This window comes from Lactuca sativa, chromosome 8, assembly GCF_002870075.4.
Source record: "Lactuca sativa cultivar Salinas chromosome 8, Lsat_Salinas_v11, whole genome shotgun sequence".
Taxonomy (NCBI): domain Eukaryota; kingdom Viridiplantae; phylum Streptophyta; class Magnoliopsida; order Asterales; family Asteraceae; genus Lactuca; species Lactuca sativa.
The window spans coordinates 48,577,046-48,593,019 of record NC_056630.2 but is presented as its reverse complement, the minus strand read 5'-3'; positions in this window follow the sequence as shown (position 1 = coordinate 48,593,019).

The window sequence follows — 15,974 nt, the reverse complement described above, 5'->3', positions numbered from 1 at the left end:
CTCAGAAGCTTGCTTCATTCCATACACACTTTTCTTCGTCTTCGCCTGATTCTTCTTGCCAACTGTAAGAGCACTCTCTGGTTGTGCCTTGCAGGTGTCATCCTCCATGTTATCATTAATGAAAAAGGCTTTATTCACATCTAGCCACTCTAGATGGAGTTCTTCATAGGCTTTACATTTAGGACCAATTTGATTATAGTCACCTACACAACTATAGAATCAAACTATCATTTTTGATGGATTCCCTTGGACACCAATCCTCCCTTTGCATGTATTTATGCCATCTATCTTATCCTAAACCCAAAACATCTATTTGTAATGTAGCGCTTTCTTCTATTCTGGGAAATTGACCAAGGACCTAGTCTGGTTCTTGTTATGTGAGCTCAACTCGTCTTCCTTATGCCATTGTATGAGTCCTCAAGGCCTCAAGATCAAACTTGGGTTCAAATTCTTAGACAACAACAAATAATTAGCTAATGGAGAATACATGAATAGACTTCTTCATTGTCTAGTGGATCACTTGATAAGAGGAGGTTCAGTATTTACATCATATGCAACTTTACCCTCTAAATTATTATTACCTATACTCCCACTATCTCTAGGTTTATCAAAGCTCCTGCTGATTCCTTAACTTTGACCTATCTCAGTAATACTAAAAGATTTTGTAATATCGCCATTTGAGTTATCTTTTAACTCAACTTGATTTTCTGCTTTCTCTGGTTTCTTTTCTCTACCAGGTCTCTCTGCAAGTATTTCCTTATACAAGACACTCTAGTTGAAGACAACATCCAAGGTTATGATAACCCTCTGATTCTCTTTCTCTCATAAGTGTCACCCTTTGTCATGCATCCAACCTGTAGCCTATAAAAGTGAATTTCATTACATTAGGTTCTAGTTTTTTTTCTCTCCCTCTCTCTCTGAGTCTTTAAGCTTGACGTAATAGAGATAACCGAAAAAATTTCAAGTTTTTTTGTGAAATCTCACTACCTTGTTGTTCCTCTATTGGAATCTTGAACCCTATAGGGACTAAGAATTCTTTGTTGATTAAATATGTTATTTTTTTAGTGAATCTTCCAAGAACATCTTGTGTAAACCTGCATGAAGTCTCATGCTCTTTACCCTCTCATTTAATGCACGATTCATCATCCCAACTACTTTTTCTATTGAGGTGACTCTAAAAACCTCCTCGACATTCTGATTCCATGGTCATCTGCATATCAACCAATTCTTTGATGTTATATTTACCTATATTATATGAATGTAAACACTTAATTTTCAAGTTTGTTTCATTCTCCACAAAGTGTTAACCGGCACACTAATTGAGTTCTAAGCAAAGGTAGCAAAGGGTGACTCATTGTTTGTCATAGTTTGGTGGAGTGTGTGTGGTCAAATGGCACATCGAATAGGTGACTGTAACATTGGAGGCACCATGTATATTTGCATGGTTATTCACACCCTGTTTTGTAATCCTCGGCATCCCAATCACAAATCGAGGGGCAGATTGAGATTTAAACATGTTATTCAAAAGTTCAATGAATCTCAGAAGATCTAGGAGTTTTTAATACATTTAAAACTTAACTTTATTTTTCGTTTTCCATGATGGAAATTGGTAAATCGTCATTTACCTACCTTCAAATGTTCTGGAAGTTGGATTACGGAATCCCTCTTCCAATTTGTAGGATATTGTGTTGGGTCCTAGCCTTAATATCTTATTTGGGTGTTTTATTAAGGACTCAATCAAAAAAACTTGAAATTTCTCCCGTTTGTAGATGTCAAAGTCTGACAACTATGGTCTTCCTAAATCCGTTGGAAAAGGTTTTCCACGTGAAGATGATATTCCACGATTGGATTGTGGAAATGGAAATCATGTATCACTTCCTCCACCTCCTTCAATAATTCTCCCTGATCCGTGTGTTCGAACACTTGAAAAGTTCATGGTCGCTCAAGCCCTATTGGCAATAAGACACAAAAATGGAAAGTCTGTATGTGCTCATGTCTTGGATATGAGGTTACAAAGGAGGTTGACTGTGGAGTTGGCTCTTCAGTCACTTCCCGAATCAAATGGTAAGTTCGTTAGAGAGTACTATATGATGGACCACGATGTAACCCTTATCAATTTGACTTATTTGCTTATTGCTGCTGAATCATATTTGATTTGGCGCACTGGTCGAGCAAATTTGTCTGATAAATCAATATCCTAAGGGCAATGGCAACATTGGAAGTCCAGAAAAGTTTTCTCTACGCAAGAGAAAGGCTAAGGTTGATATAGTCCTGTGTACCATTCCAGAAGAGTCCATATGTTTCTACTTCCAAAATAAGGGGCATTGGTTGCAAAACTACCCTGACTACCTGAGAGATCTAAGAGATGGGAGAGTCAAGATGTATGACTATGTTTCGGGTACAATCCAATATCTAACTCCATTATGTTTCTATTAGGAGATTCTTAGTACATGATGTGATAAGATTACATTTCGATCGAAGAAAAGAAAGGAAGCGTAAAGGAAAGAGCGAGCTGAATCTAATCGCGAAGAAATGGATTACGATCGAATGGATTCCATGATCGGATTTTTGAGCTGCTGCTTAGAGTTATGATAGATTGCTTAGGAATATGTAATAGCATAGTTTTTCATTTGCTTTGTAAGGATATATTTTTCTGCAATAAAATAAATTTTGTTTTTATCTTATTTATATTTCCTTGCAATGGAAATTGTGAAAGTTGATGCTTGTGTGTTTCCATTATAAGCAATATTAAGTGGATGTGATTCTTAGTTATGTTATTTATGGTAGTCTCGTTATTTTCTAAGTAAGGAAAGATTCCCATTGCCCAAGTTTCAATTGGAAGAAGCTTGGAATCATATGATTTGAATCATGTGATGTATGGAAATCTTGGTACTTAGAAATTTTTTTAAGGCAAATTCCTTGACAAAGAGTCAAGTGAAGGACTAGGAGATCGAGTTCACAATGTTGTGCACCAGTTAAGTCCATCATAAATAACAATAATATTATTCGTCATATTTACTAAAGGATTAGTGAATATGGTTACGCTTATAGGATTAAGCATGATTCTGAACCATTGAAATTGTTCAATGAATGGAAGAACGAATAAGAAGAATCAATAAGGCAGAAAGATAAGAAGTTTCTCTAATCTAAGAAGAAGGGAGAGTACTTCTCTATCAAGTTTTATGATCTTCTTAGTAATTGTAAAGAACCATATTACAATTCATCCTCTAAGAACACCTTAGTACACTATTTTGGCTAAGAAGAGGAATCATGAATTACTATAGTGGTTAAGACATTAAGATGAATCATACTTTGTTCCAATATCGAATTAAGATTGTGACATTGAGTGACACATCTTAAGTAGGTTTGTAACACTTAAATGTGGAATAGAGAAAGTTTTCTTATTCCTACACATTTAAAATTTGTAAGTTGTGATGTCTTGAAGAAGACAAAGATCAACTAGAACAAATTAAGTTGAGTGTTAGTCTTGAGAGAATTTTGCACTAACTCTTGAATATTTGTTTTGTCAAGGAATGTTTCGTGACAAGAGAATCAGATATGTCAAGAGGTCAGTGGGAGTCTATATGATCTTGAAATTTTTTCAAGAACTAATCAAGAATAAACCTAATTAATAATCACTAGTACACAACATGAGGTTTCTAACCTATCGTGTTAACATATTCTCGTTTCTATGTCATTCCAGTTTAGTCAACAATGTATGTGAGTTCTATGAGTTCTCAATGGATTGCATAGGGGCAAGGCACCTTGATTAATGGAAAGTACATTGAAAAGTAGGGGTGAGTTGCTCAATAAATTGGAAGCAATGGTGGGACCCTTGATGGCAAGAAATAAAGAATAACAAGTTTTGTCCATAAGAGTTTGGATTTGTCACTAATATTGTCTCATGATTATGGTTATGACAAATTCACATGGATAAGAGCACAAACACCATAAAATCTAAGTGTCATAAGTTTCTCTCCTTCATGAAAATGATTGTGAGGAAACGCTTTCACAAAAATAGATTTTGAAGATAGCATTGTGTAATTTGGAGTTCTCAAATTTGACTATGATTACGGCATCCCTCTTCATAGTTTGAATTGTGGGAAATGGCAAATGGGTCTGAACATTTTATACTTATTTCTATGAGTTCTAGAATCGTTTAGACACATACATATGAGTTGTCTAAGGAATGGTGTATGATTTTGAGAAGCTTAGATAAAGCTTATCGAAGCATCTAGTATTAGAAATATGAACTTAAGTAATTCAATAAGCATTGTTTGCCGGAAGTTCAGCTAATTTTTGAATACATGTCAAAGCTAGTGGGAGCATAAGTGTTATGCTAGTATGGATATAATCATCATGTTAGTGGGAGCATGATAATTATCATAGGTTGCATGTTAGCAATATTAATTATAGAAAACAAGAGTTTACTTTGCCAAGTTGCAAAGGTTGAGAGATTGTTTTACTATAATTAAGGGAGAGAATATTGTACTTCATTTTGAGATCTAAGAGCATAGATCGAGAAATTTTAATTGAATTTAGTCAAATATATGAATTGTGCTCTCAAAGTTCGATTATGATTACGACATCCCTTTTCATAATTTGAATTGTGAGAACATGACAAATTGAAATACTATGGCAAAAGACTGGTAAAGTATCACGTCTTTATATAAGACATTATGCATCGTGTCCCATACGCTTCGGGTATAGGATCGATCACATATGCTATAACATTTGACTGTTCTAAAAATTTTCCAAATAGATAGGATTCTATTTAGAATGAGTTGTCATATGGAAAATATGGAAATGTTTCCATATGTGGGAGTTGGATGTTAAGAATCTATGTCTAGATTAGAGAAACTTGTATGCAAGAAGGATGTTCAAAGGAATGTACCTTGAATGTGAGACTTCACGTCTATGGAATTGTCTTGCAACAATCTCCAATAGAGGACTTTTTAATTTCATTGGAAAGAGTCTTTGTGACTTTGGTGTTGTGACATTACAAAAGGATCATTGCATAAAATGTTAGAATCTAACATATTCTGTAAGTGGCAAGAATTTGGTATTCTTACACTTGTGGTAAGGATTCAGAATTGTGAAATGAGTGTGATTGAAAATGTTATCCAATTATAATGTTTCACAAAGTAAGGACCATAGGTAAACATAGTGTGCATGCTAAGAGCATAGGACAATTGTTGTTATAATTAAAGCAATAAGTTGATTACCTGAAACATTATATAATGAATAATGTGTAATTGTGACATCCCCAAAATCACGGCCAGAAAAGACCGGTTTGTTTATGCTTTGTTTAAAAATCAGAGTAACATTTTAAATAAAAGCATTGCGGAATTTGTCCCAATACAAAATATGATAAAGATTTATCAAAAGCATTTCCATAGAAATGTCTTTCATTAAAAGACTCGGGATGTCATGTTCGTACAGATTAAAAGCATAAATAGTACAATATAAGCCTTACTACATTATTTCATATCTAGAGGCCTATATCCGTAATCCCTCATCCAAAACATCACATCTATGCTCATGCGCCACTACCTGTAATACAAGAAACTGAGTGGGTCAGGCTTGGGAGCCTGGTGAGCACATAGGGTTTTCAACCCACAATAAATAAGTTTATTAACTTCATTAAATTAAACAAACCCGATTACCCGTTCCCGTTATCCTCACATTACGTCCCTAAGCATCTATCATAAGGGACATATCCTAAGGATTATCATCGGGACGGACACTACTGCTAAGGGGATTCCTTAGCAATAAATGTCCTTAAGGAAACCATGTGGGGGATGTAGTACATCTGGTGAGCACACAGTTCAAATAAACACACGGTTCGAATAAACACCTACAGGTTATGAGCCTGCTAGTGTTCCACTGGACTGTCTAGAATAGTCCGTGGTCGTCATCTATACTCCGCTAGATGACTAGATCATCAATAACATCTATAACGAGTCCTCTCCTTATTTTATTTTGTCACACAACAACTATTACATCTACTCATGTTTTACCCAACACATTTTGTAGATATAAATACATATACAATGTAAATCATTGAAAACATGTATAAAACGTTCATCCGGCATAGATAGCAAGTATTCAGATAATATGCACACATAGCACGTAATTTATATAAAATACTTCATATCTATGTGTAAGCTGAAAGTAACTATGCACTCACTTGAAAGGTGGTGACTCAGCACTCAGACAGCGCTTCGATACTCTCAAAACGATATTCCTTCGATAAAACCTAGTACCAATACCACTAGGGTTTAGTCTAACGATAACCGCGACAAATTAATTAGTCTGAGTATTATTAAGTGTTATTAATACTCGATATAACTCATAATAATAGCCCAAATAATTATTTAAAGGACCTAATAACATTCCTATAATTATTTGAAAGCTATATTAAAAATTACGTAAGCGTAGCACACTTACAACGAATTTTATCGAAAACCGGAACTTAATTGGAGCAGCAGTTCGAAACCGAAAAACTCCTTTTTCTCGGGACTCCAGGAGCCTCGGGGCTTCCCTAGGGTGCTAGGGGTTTTATCTAGGGCTTAGGGGGGTTTGGGATACTTAGAGAGAGAAAGTAGTGAGAGAAAGAGTTGATTTTTGGTGTGAAAAACCAGCTGCCTTCGGACCCCTTTTATAAGCGCGAAGCCTCGGTCTACGCTGGGCGTCTAGCAGCGCTACGTTGGGCGTAGCTCGGATATGGTTGCCAGCTCGCACTAGCTGGCTCGCACTCAGACTCGGATGGGATAAGAGCGAAGGTAGGCGGGGCGTATAGACTTTGGACGCGGGGCGTAAGCGAGGCGACGTGTCATCATCTGAAGCGAGGACCGTGTTCAGCAAGCGATGGTCAGGATTAAGCCACGTCATCGGATTTGCAACAGACTTCGCAATTTCGAGTTACAACTTCAAAAATTCGTAACTTTCGCGTACGACCTCCATTTTCGACGTTCTTTATATACACGCGAAGGTGGGAACGTACTCTACAACTTTCATTTAGACTCCGTCGGTTAATGTTGGCTCGATTTTTAATTTTATATTATTAACGGTCCGGGACAGGATTGGTCCGTTAAATCCTCATAACTTCTTCATCCGACATCCGTTTTCGCCCATCTTTTTCTTGTTACGCTACTTTTAATGAGATATTCGATTCTCGTTTAGGTCGTGTCGGCTAAAAACCGCTCGATCTAATATTCGAATTTCGGGCTGTACACTGCTAACTCGAAACTTCAAAAAAATCATAACTTCTTCATACGAAGTCAGATTTGGGCATTCCTTTTATCGATGTTCTTAGTTTAACATATTCTACAATTTTCGTTTAGATCTCTAAGGCTAAATCTCGCTCTATCGTAAATTCACTATTTACGCTTCCCGGTATCGTGCCGGTTCTGTCGCGAAACTTCGACGGGTCATAACTTCTTCGTTATAACTCGGATTTTGGCGTTCTTTATATGTACGGAAACCTTGAGACATATTATACAACTTTATGTAGAGATATCGGGCTTATCTCACACTTTAATTTTGACGCTTATTTTTATTCTTTATTAATTATACATTTATAATTAAATAATAAACACATAAACACACATAATTCACATAATACTTAAATATTTCATCTTTATTACTTCAAAAAGAGTTACAAGAGTTGACCTAGACTATTACATTGACAAAAATGCTTAGCCTTGAAACCCGGGCGTTACAATTCTCTCCCCCTTAGGATGATTCCGTCCTAGAATCATGCATCAGCAAACAGATGTGGATAGCGACTCATGATGTCATCCTCTGTTTCCCAAGTGAGATTCGGCCCATTCGAATGTTTCCATCGAACTAGCACTAAGTCGACCATCTTGCGTCGTAACTTCTTAGTCTTACGGTCAACAATTGCCTCGGGCTCTTCGATCAGCCTCTTATTCTCATCCATCCGAACTCTGAGATTGGAATTATGTCAGGAACATCTCCCGTGAATTTCCTCAAATAACACACATGGAAGGTGTTATGAATACCATCGAGTTCTTCGGGCAATTCCAGCTTGTAAGCTTGGTTCCCAATCTTCTGAAGAACTTTGAATGGTCCAATAAACCTTGGACTCAACTTTCCTTGTTTCCCAAATCGTATAAGTCCCTTCCACAGTGAGACTTTAAGCAAAACGGAATCCCCAACTTTGAAGGTTATCAGTCGTCTTTTCTTGTCAGCATAGCTCTTTTGACGATCCTGAGCTGCTAACATTCTTTCCCTAATCACCTTTAACTTCTCAGCAGTCTCATGGACTATCTCGGGGCCCATAAACTGCTTCTCTCCGGCTTCAAGCCAACAAGACGGCGTACGAAACTTCTGTCCATACAAGGCTTGATAAGGTGCCATCTTGATGCTCGAGTGGAAACTGTTGTTGTAGGAGAATTCTACCAGAGGTAAGTGCTCGTCCCAATTCCCTTGGAATTCGAGGGTACATGCTCTCAACATATCTTCCAACGTCTGAATCGTTCTTTCGCTCTGACCATCAGTTTGCGGATGGTAAGCAGTACTTAAACACAACTTTGTACACAACTCCTCTTGTAGACTCCTCCAAAACCTCGACGTGAAACGACTATCACGATCTGATACGATTGTAAGAGGAACACCGTGAAGTCTTACAATTTCCTGCACGTAAGCATTTGCGAGCTTATCTATAGACCACTTCTCGTTGGCTGCTATGAAGTGTGAACTCTTGTTGAAACGATCCACGACTACCCAAATCATGTCGTGTCCGTTCTTCGTCCTAGGCAGTTTAGTCACAAAATCCATGGTGATGTCTTCCCATTTACCCAAGGGAACAGGTAAGGGTTCTAAACTCCCATACGGTTTCTGATGTTGTGCCTTAAATCTCGCACATGTCACACACTCGGCCACATACTTTGCAACATCGAGCTTCATCGTCGGCCACCAGTAGTAGGGTTTTAGGTCCCTATACATTTTAGTGCTACCGGGATGAATTGAGTACATGGTCTTATGTGCTTCCTCCATCAGAAGGTCTCTTATTCCTCTCGTCTTAGGTACCCAAATTCGATCTTGGAATACCTTCAGTCCTCGACTGTTTGTACTGAACACTAACGTTTTGCCCAAACATTCTTCCTTTCGATCATTCTTCTCTAAAGCTTCTTCTTGAGCTTTTCTGATACTTTCCACAATCGTCGAGATGACTTCAATTCTTAACGCTCTTGGCCTTTTCCTTTCAAGTTGACTTTCCGACTGAGAGCGTCAGCAACAATATTTGCTTTACCTGGGTGGTAAAGTATCTCACAATCGTAGTCCTTGAGAAGTTCTAGCCAGTGTCGTTGCCTCATGTTCAACTCCTTCTGATTAAAGAGATACTGGAGACTCTTATGATCAGTAAAGAGCTTGCACTTTGTGCCGTAGAGGTAATGCCTCCATATCTTCAAGGCAAATACTACTGCTGCTAACTCCAGATCATGAGTGGGGTAGTTCTTTTCGTGCTCTTTCAATTGTCGAGATGCGTATGCTATCACCTTTTCTCTTTGGGTCAGAACACAACCCAACCCGACTCCAGATGCCTCGCTATAAACCGCAAAGTCTTCAACTCCATCGGGTAGAGAAAGTATCGGTGCTTCACATAACTTCTTCTTTAGCTTCTCAAATGCCTCATCGTGCTTCTCACTCCGTGTATACGTAGCTCCTTTATGAATCAAAGTTGTTAATGGAGCAACTATCGAAGAAAAGCCTTGGATAAATCATCGATAATATCCGGCTAATCCTAGAAAGCTTCGGATCTCCGTAGGACTCTTTGGACGTTCCCACTTCATTACAGCCTCGATCTTTGCGGGATCAACCATTATCCCTTCCTGGTTAACCGCGTGACCCAAGAACTGGACTTCTCATATCCAAAAGTCGCATTTGGAGAACTTAGCGTAAAGCTTCTCCTTCTTTGATACTTCCAACACTTCTTGTAGATGCTTGTCATGCTCCTCCTGACTTTTCGAGTAGATGAGAATGTCGTCGATGAACACTATTACGGATTTGTCGAGGAATGGTTTACAAACCCTATTCATCAGATCCATGAATGCTGCTGGAGCATTGGTTAGTCCAAACAATATAACCAAGAACTCGTATTGTCCATATCTCGTTCTGAATGCATTCTTCTCGATATCCTGATCTCTCACTTTCAGCTGATGATATCCCGACCTAAGATCGATCTTTGAGAAGTAGCTCGAACCCTGCAGCTGAACGAATAGGTCGTCAATCCTCGGCAATGGATATTGTTCTTCACCGTTGCCTTGTTCAGCTCTCAGTAGTCTATACACATTCTCATACTTCCGTCCTTCTTCTTCACGAATAACACCAGAGCTCCCCAGGGTGATGAACTAGGTCGAATGAAACCGTTGTCCAACAGCTCCTGAAGTTGCGTCATAAGCTCCTTCATCTCCGTCGGTGCTAATCGGTAAGGCACTTTTGCTATCGGTGTCGTTCCTGGTAACTAGTCTATACGAAACTCCACTTGCCAATCAGGTGGTAATCCGGGAAGATCTTTGGGAAAGACTTCCGGATAATCACACACAACCGGTATATTCTGAACCTCTTTCTTCTCCTTCTTAACATCGATTACGAATGCCAAGTATGATGCACATCCTTTGGATAAACATTTCCTGGCTTTCATCAGGGAGATGATTCCAGAATTCACTCTGCGTTTATCCCCGTACACCATAAATGATTCCTTTCCGGGTGGGGTTATCCTAACTATCTTCTTTCGGCATAATATCTCAGCATCGTTGGCGCTAAGCCAATCCATACCCAAAACGATGTCGAAACCGTTTAACTCTATGGGTAGTAGCTCCCATGGAATTCGTTTCCGTTTAGGTCGATGACGATGTTCTTAATATGATTACTAACAAGTACGAATTTGCCACTGGCAACTTCTACAATCTGGGCATTATCAAGTTTTTCTACAGGCAATGCTAATTTCCCACCAAATTTATGTGACACAAAGGAGTAGTTGGCTCCGGAATCAAATAGTATATTTGCAGGCAAACCATTTACAAGAAAGGTACCTGAAGCGACGCCTGCTGCCTCCTTCGCAGCCTCGAGCGTCATCTGGAAGGCTCTCGCCTTCAGCTTCGGTGGTATGTTGGGCCTTCCTGCATCTTTCTTCTTTGGGCAATCCTTGGCAATATTCCCTTCTTCACGGCACTCGTAGCATACCCTCTTGTTGGTGGTGCACTCATTGGCATAGTGCCCCGTTTTCCCACACTTGTAGCAGGTTACTTCCTCACCACATTTTCCCGAGTGCTTCTTCTTGCACTTCTCGCACCATTTAAATTCATTTCCTCCCACGAAATTCTTTGAACCGAACTTGCTCTTCTTTTTTTTGGGTTTAGCAGGCCCTTCAAATTTCCTCTTCTCGCCAACCTCGACTTTGCTGGCAGCTCTTCCCTTAATCATGTCTTCCACAGACTTGGCAGCCCAGATAGCTGCCTCCAAAGTTGGTGTCTGACGCACTGGCACCGCGTACTCCCATGGAAGTCCCTTTGCGTACTTATCAATTTTCGTTAGCTCATCTGGAACAAGACGCAAGGCAAATTCCATCTTTTCTGTGAAGTTGTTCGTGTATTCATCGATTGACATGCTCCCCTTCTTCAGGGTTAGAAACTGGTTCTCTAGCTCGAGCAGGTTTTGAGCTGAGCAGTACTTTCGTTTGAATTGCACCAGAAATTCTGTCCATGTCAGTTGCAGGGGCTTGTTGGGGCTTAAAGTCTTCCCCAAGGTATTCCACCAACATACAACGCCTCCCCGAAACTGACGCACTGCAAACGTAGTCTGTAGCTTCCCTCTACAACCGCATGTCATGAAAGCTAACTCCATCTCCGAGATCCAATCCATGACTCCAATTGGATCTTCCTTTCCCGTGAAAGTCGATGGCTTGTAAGTCTGAAAATCCTTGTACTTGCATCCATTTCTCTCGAATCCGTCATCTTGGTTATTTTGTTGAACTATTGGTGGGTTGACTTGACCAACAGTTCCACTGTAGTCTCCTTCCTCAGTCTGCCCTTCGTTCAACTCGGGCTGTTTGATCTAAATAGTGGCTTCCTCTCGATTTTGCTGGAGCAAACGTCTAGTTTCCTCCATTTGACGATCCAACATCGCTTGGATCATCGCTTGCACTCCGGCCATTGTGACTGGCTCAGCAGCAGCTTCCATCACCGGTATTTGCTCAATCACTGGGGGTTGGTTTTTGTTCCCATTTGCATTCATGTTTCCGCTACGGGTCCTTGCCATCTTGATCTATACACCGAATAAGGCGAATATAGATCTTTATTTAGGACTGATGTTCAAATCGTCCTTATCACCCGAAAACGTTTACATGCTAGTTCTAATATCGTAGTCGTACGTTTAGAATCCTAAACACATAAGGTTTCCAGATCTAGTCGGCAACAGACCATAGATCCGAACAAATAATAGCATATCAGACACAAAGCATTTAGCACATAAAAGCATTTTAGGCATAATTCCTAAAATAATCTAGTGCTCACACCTAATAATCATCGCTTAGCATTCTAAGTTTAAGTCTAGAAATAAATCCATATTCCTAGTTTGCTTAAACTAATGCTCTGATACCAACTGTGACATCCCCAAAATCACGGCCAGAAAAGACCGGTTTGTTTATGCATTGTTTAAAAATCAGAGTAACATTTTAAATTAAAGCATTGCGGAATTTGTCCCAAAACAAAATATGATAAAGATTTATCAAAAGCATTTCCATAGAAATGTCTTTCATTAAAAGACTCGGGATGTCATGTTCGTACAGATCAAAAGCATAAACAGTACAATATAAGCCTTACTACGTTATTTCATATCTACAGGCCTATATCCGTAATCCCTCGTCCAAAACATCACATCTATGCTCATGCGCCACTACCTGTAATACAAGAAACTGAGTGGGTCAGGCTTGGGAGCCTGGTGAGCACATAGGGTTTTCAACCCACAATAAATAAGTTTATCAACTTCATTAAATTAAACAAACCCGATTACCCGTTCCCGTTATCCTCACATTACGTCCCTAAGCATCTATCATAAGGGACCTATCCTAAGGATTATCATCGGGATGGACACTACTGCTAAGGGGATTCCTTAGCAATAAATGTCCTTAAGGCAACCATGTGGGGGATGGAGTACATCTGGTGAGCACATAGTTCAAATAAATACTCAGTTCGAATAAACACCTACAGGTTGCGAGCCTGCTAGTGTTCCACTAGACTGTCTAGAATAGTCCGTGGTCGTCATCTATACTCCGCTAGATGACTAGATCATCAATAACATCTATAACGAGTCCTCTCCTTATTTTATTTTGTCACACAACAACTATTACATCTACCCATGTTTTACCCAACACATTTTATAGATATAAAATACATATACAATTTAAATCATTGAAAACATGTATAAAACATTCATCCAGCATAGATAGCAAGTATTCAGATAATATGCACACATAGCACGTAATTTATATAAGATACTTCATATCTATGTGTAAGCTGAAAGAAACTATGCACTCACTTGAAAGGTGGTGACTCAACACTCGGACAGTGCTTCGATACTCTCAACACGATATAACTCATAATAATAGCCCAAATAATTATTTTAAGGACCTAATAACATTCCTATAATTATTTGAAAGTTATATTAAAAATTGCGTAAGCGTAGCACACTTACAACGAATTTTATCGAAAACCGGAACTTAATTGGAGCAACAGTTCGAAACCGAAAAACTCCTTTTTCTCGGGACTCCGGGAGCCTCGAGGCTTCCCTAGGGTGCTAGGGGTTTTATCTAGGGCTTAGGGGGGTTTGGGATACTTAGAGAGAGAAAGTAGTGAGAGAAAGAGTTGATTTTTGGTGTGAAAAACTGGCTTCCTTCGGACCCCTTGTATAGGCGCGAAGCCTCGGTCTACGCTGGGCGTAGCTCGGATATGATTGCCGGCTCGCACTCGGAATTGGAAGGGATAAGAGCGACGGTACGCGGGTCGTAAGCGAGGTGACGTGTCATCATCTAAAGCGAGGACCGTGTTCAGCCAGCGACGGTCAGGATTAAGCCACGTCATCGGATTTGCAACAGACTTCGCAATTTCGAGTTACAACTTCAAAAATTCGTAACCTTCGCGTACAACCTCCATTTTCGACGTTCTTTATACCCATGCGAAGGTGGGAACGTACTCTACAACTTTCATTGAGACACCATCTGCTAATTTTGGCTCGATTTTTAATTTTATATTATTAACGGGTCGGGACAGGATTGGTCTGTTAAATCCTCATAACTTCTTCATCCGACATCCGTTTTCGCCCATCTTTTTCTCGTTACGCTAGTTTTAACGAGATCTTCGATTCTCGTTTAGGTCGTGTCGGCTAAAAACCGCTCGATCTAATATTCGAATTTCGGGTTGTACACTGCTAACTCGAAACTTCAAAAATCATAACTTCTTCATACGAAGTCAGATTTGGGCGTTCCTTTTATCGATGTTCTTAGTTTAACATATTCTACGACTTTCGTTTAGATCTCTAAGGCTAAATCTCGCTCTATCGTAAATTCACTATTTACGCTTCCCGGTATCGTGCCGGTTCTGTCACGAAACTTCGACGGGTCATAACTTCTTCGTTATAACTCGGATTTCGGCGTTCTTTATACGTACGGAAACCTTGAGACGTATTCTACAACTTTATGTAGAGATATCGGGCTTATCTCACACTTTAATTTTGACGCTTATTTTTATTCTTTATTAATTATACATTTATAATTAAATAATAAACACATAAACACACATAATTCACATAATACTCAAATATTTCATCTTTATTACTTCAAAAAGAGTTACAAGAGTTGACCTAGACTATTACATTGACAAAAATGCTTAGCCCTGAAACCCGGGCATTACAGTAATCAATATGGTGATTAAATAAAAAGAGTTTTATTTATACTCAAAAGTTTGGGGCCATATTGGATTCTATTATTATTGTGTCTCACTTTGCATGTTTTGACTTCCTGAATAATTGAGTTATTTGAGAATAATCGAATTATTCGAACGTTCCACAATCGCTCATACTTTGGAAGTAGGTATGAAAGAAGATTGTCATGAATTTGTTTGTAGATTGTCTAAAGTGTGTTAGACATAGCAAAGGTTTGTTGCAACATTCATGAGTGCTTACGAACATGATTTGGGCATTTGATTAAACCTACGCTCACTTGGATCACTTCATGGATTTTTATCATGAGTGATTGGTGAGACGATAATATATTATATTCTTCAAACTGAGATGTGTGAGTTGTATTCTACAATTTGGTTGCACATTGATAATATGTAAACGCACCAGTAACTTGGTGTTATAAAACACATTGTTGTATGTGACTTGATGAGTAGGTACAAGCATGCATTGACTCAAGGTTTATCTGTTCCTTTTACCCAAAGTGGGATAAAAGCGATATATGTGGGCCCCTCGATGATTTAGTGATGACAAACGTAAATGCTCAGCCGGTCTAGGGCTAATTTGATTTGTTCAATTAGTCACTCATCGAAAATCAGAAATTAGGAAACAACACATGAACAGAGAGTATGATTAAAATCCATGTCTCAGTTCATACGATATATAGAATGGAGGAATATATGATCCCTTATCTAAAGGGCGAGTATCTAATAAGATTAGAGTTGACAGTGGCTTTTGAAAGCTATGATTGCTTATCAGGATCTGAAGTCATACACAGAGTAGTTATTAGACTTATCCAACTGGGAGACTATTGGATTAGTGTCTAAGTCCATAACTATGTTTGGTATGTACTTGACCCGGTTGTAGCATGGTCCTTTTTGGGTTGCCTTCACACTGGTGACTAGACAGGATGACTATTGAGGAGAGAGGCTGATTTATTGTTAGGAATGATAGATTGGGGTATAAATATGATTTGTTAATATATTATAAGA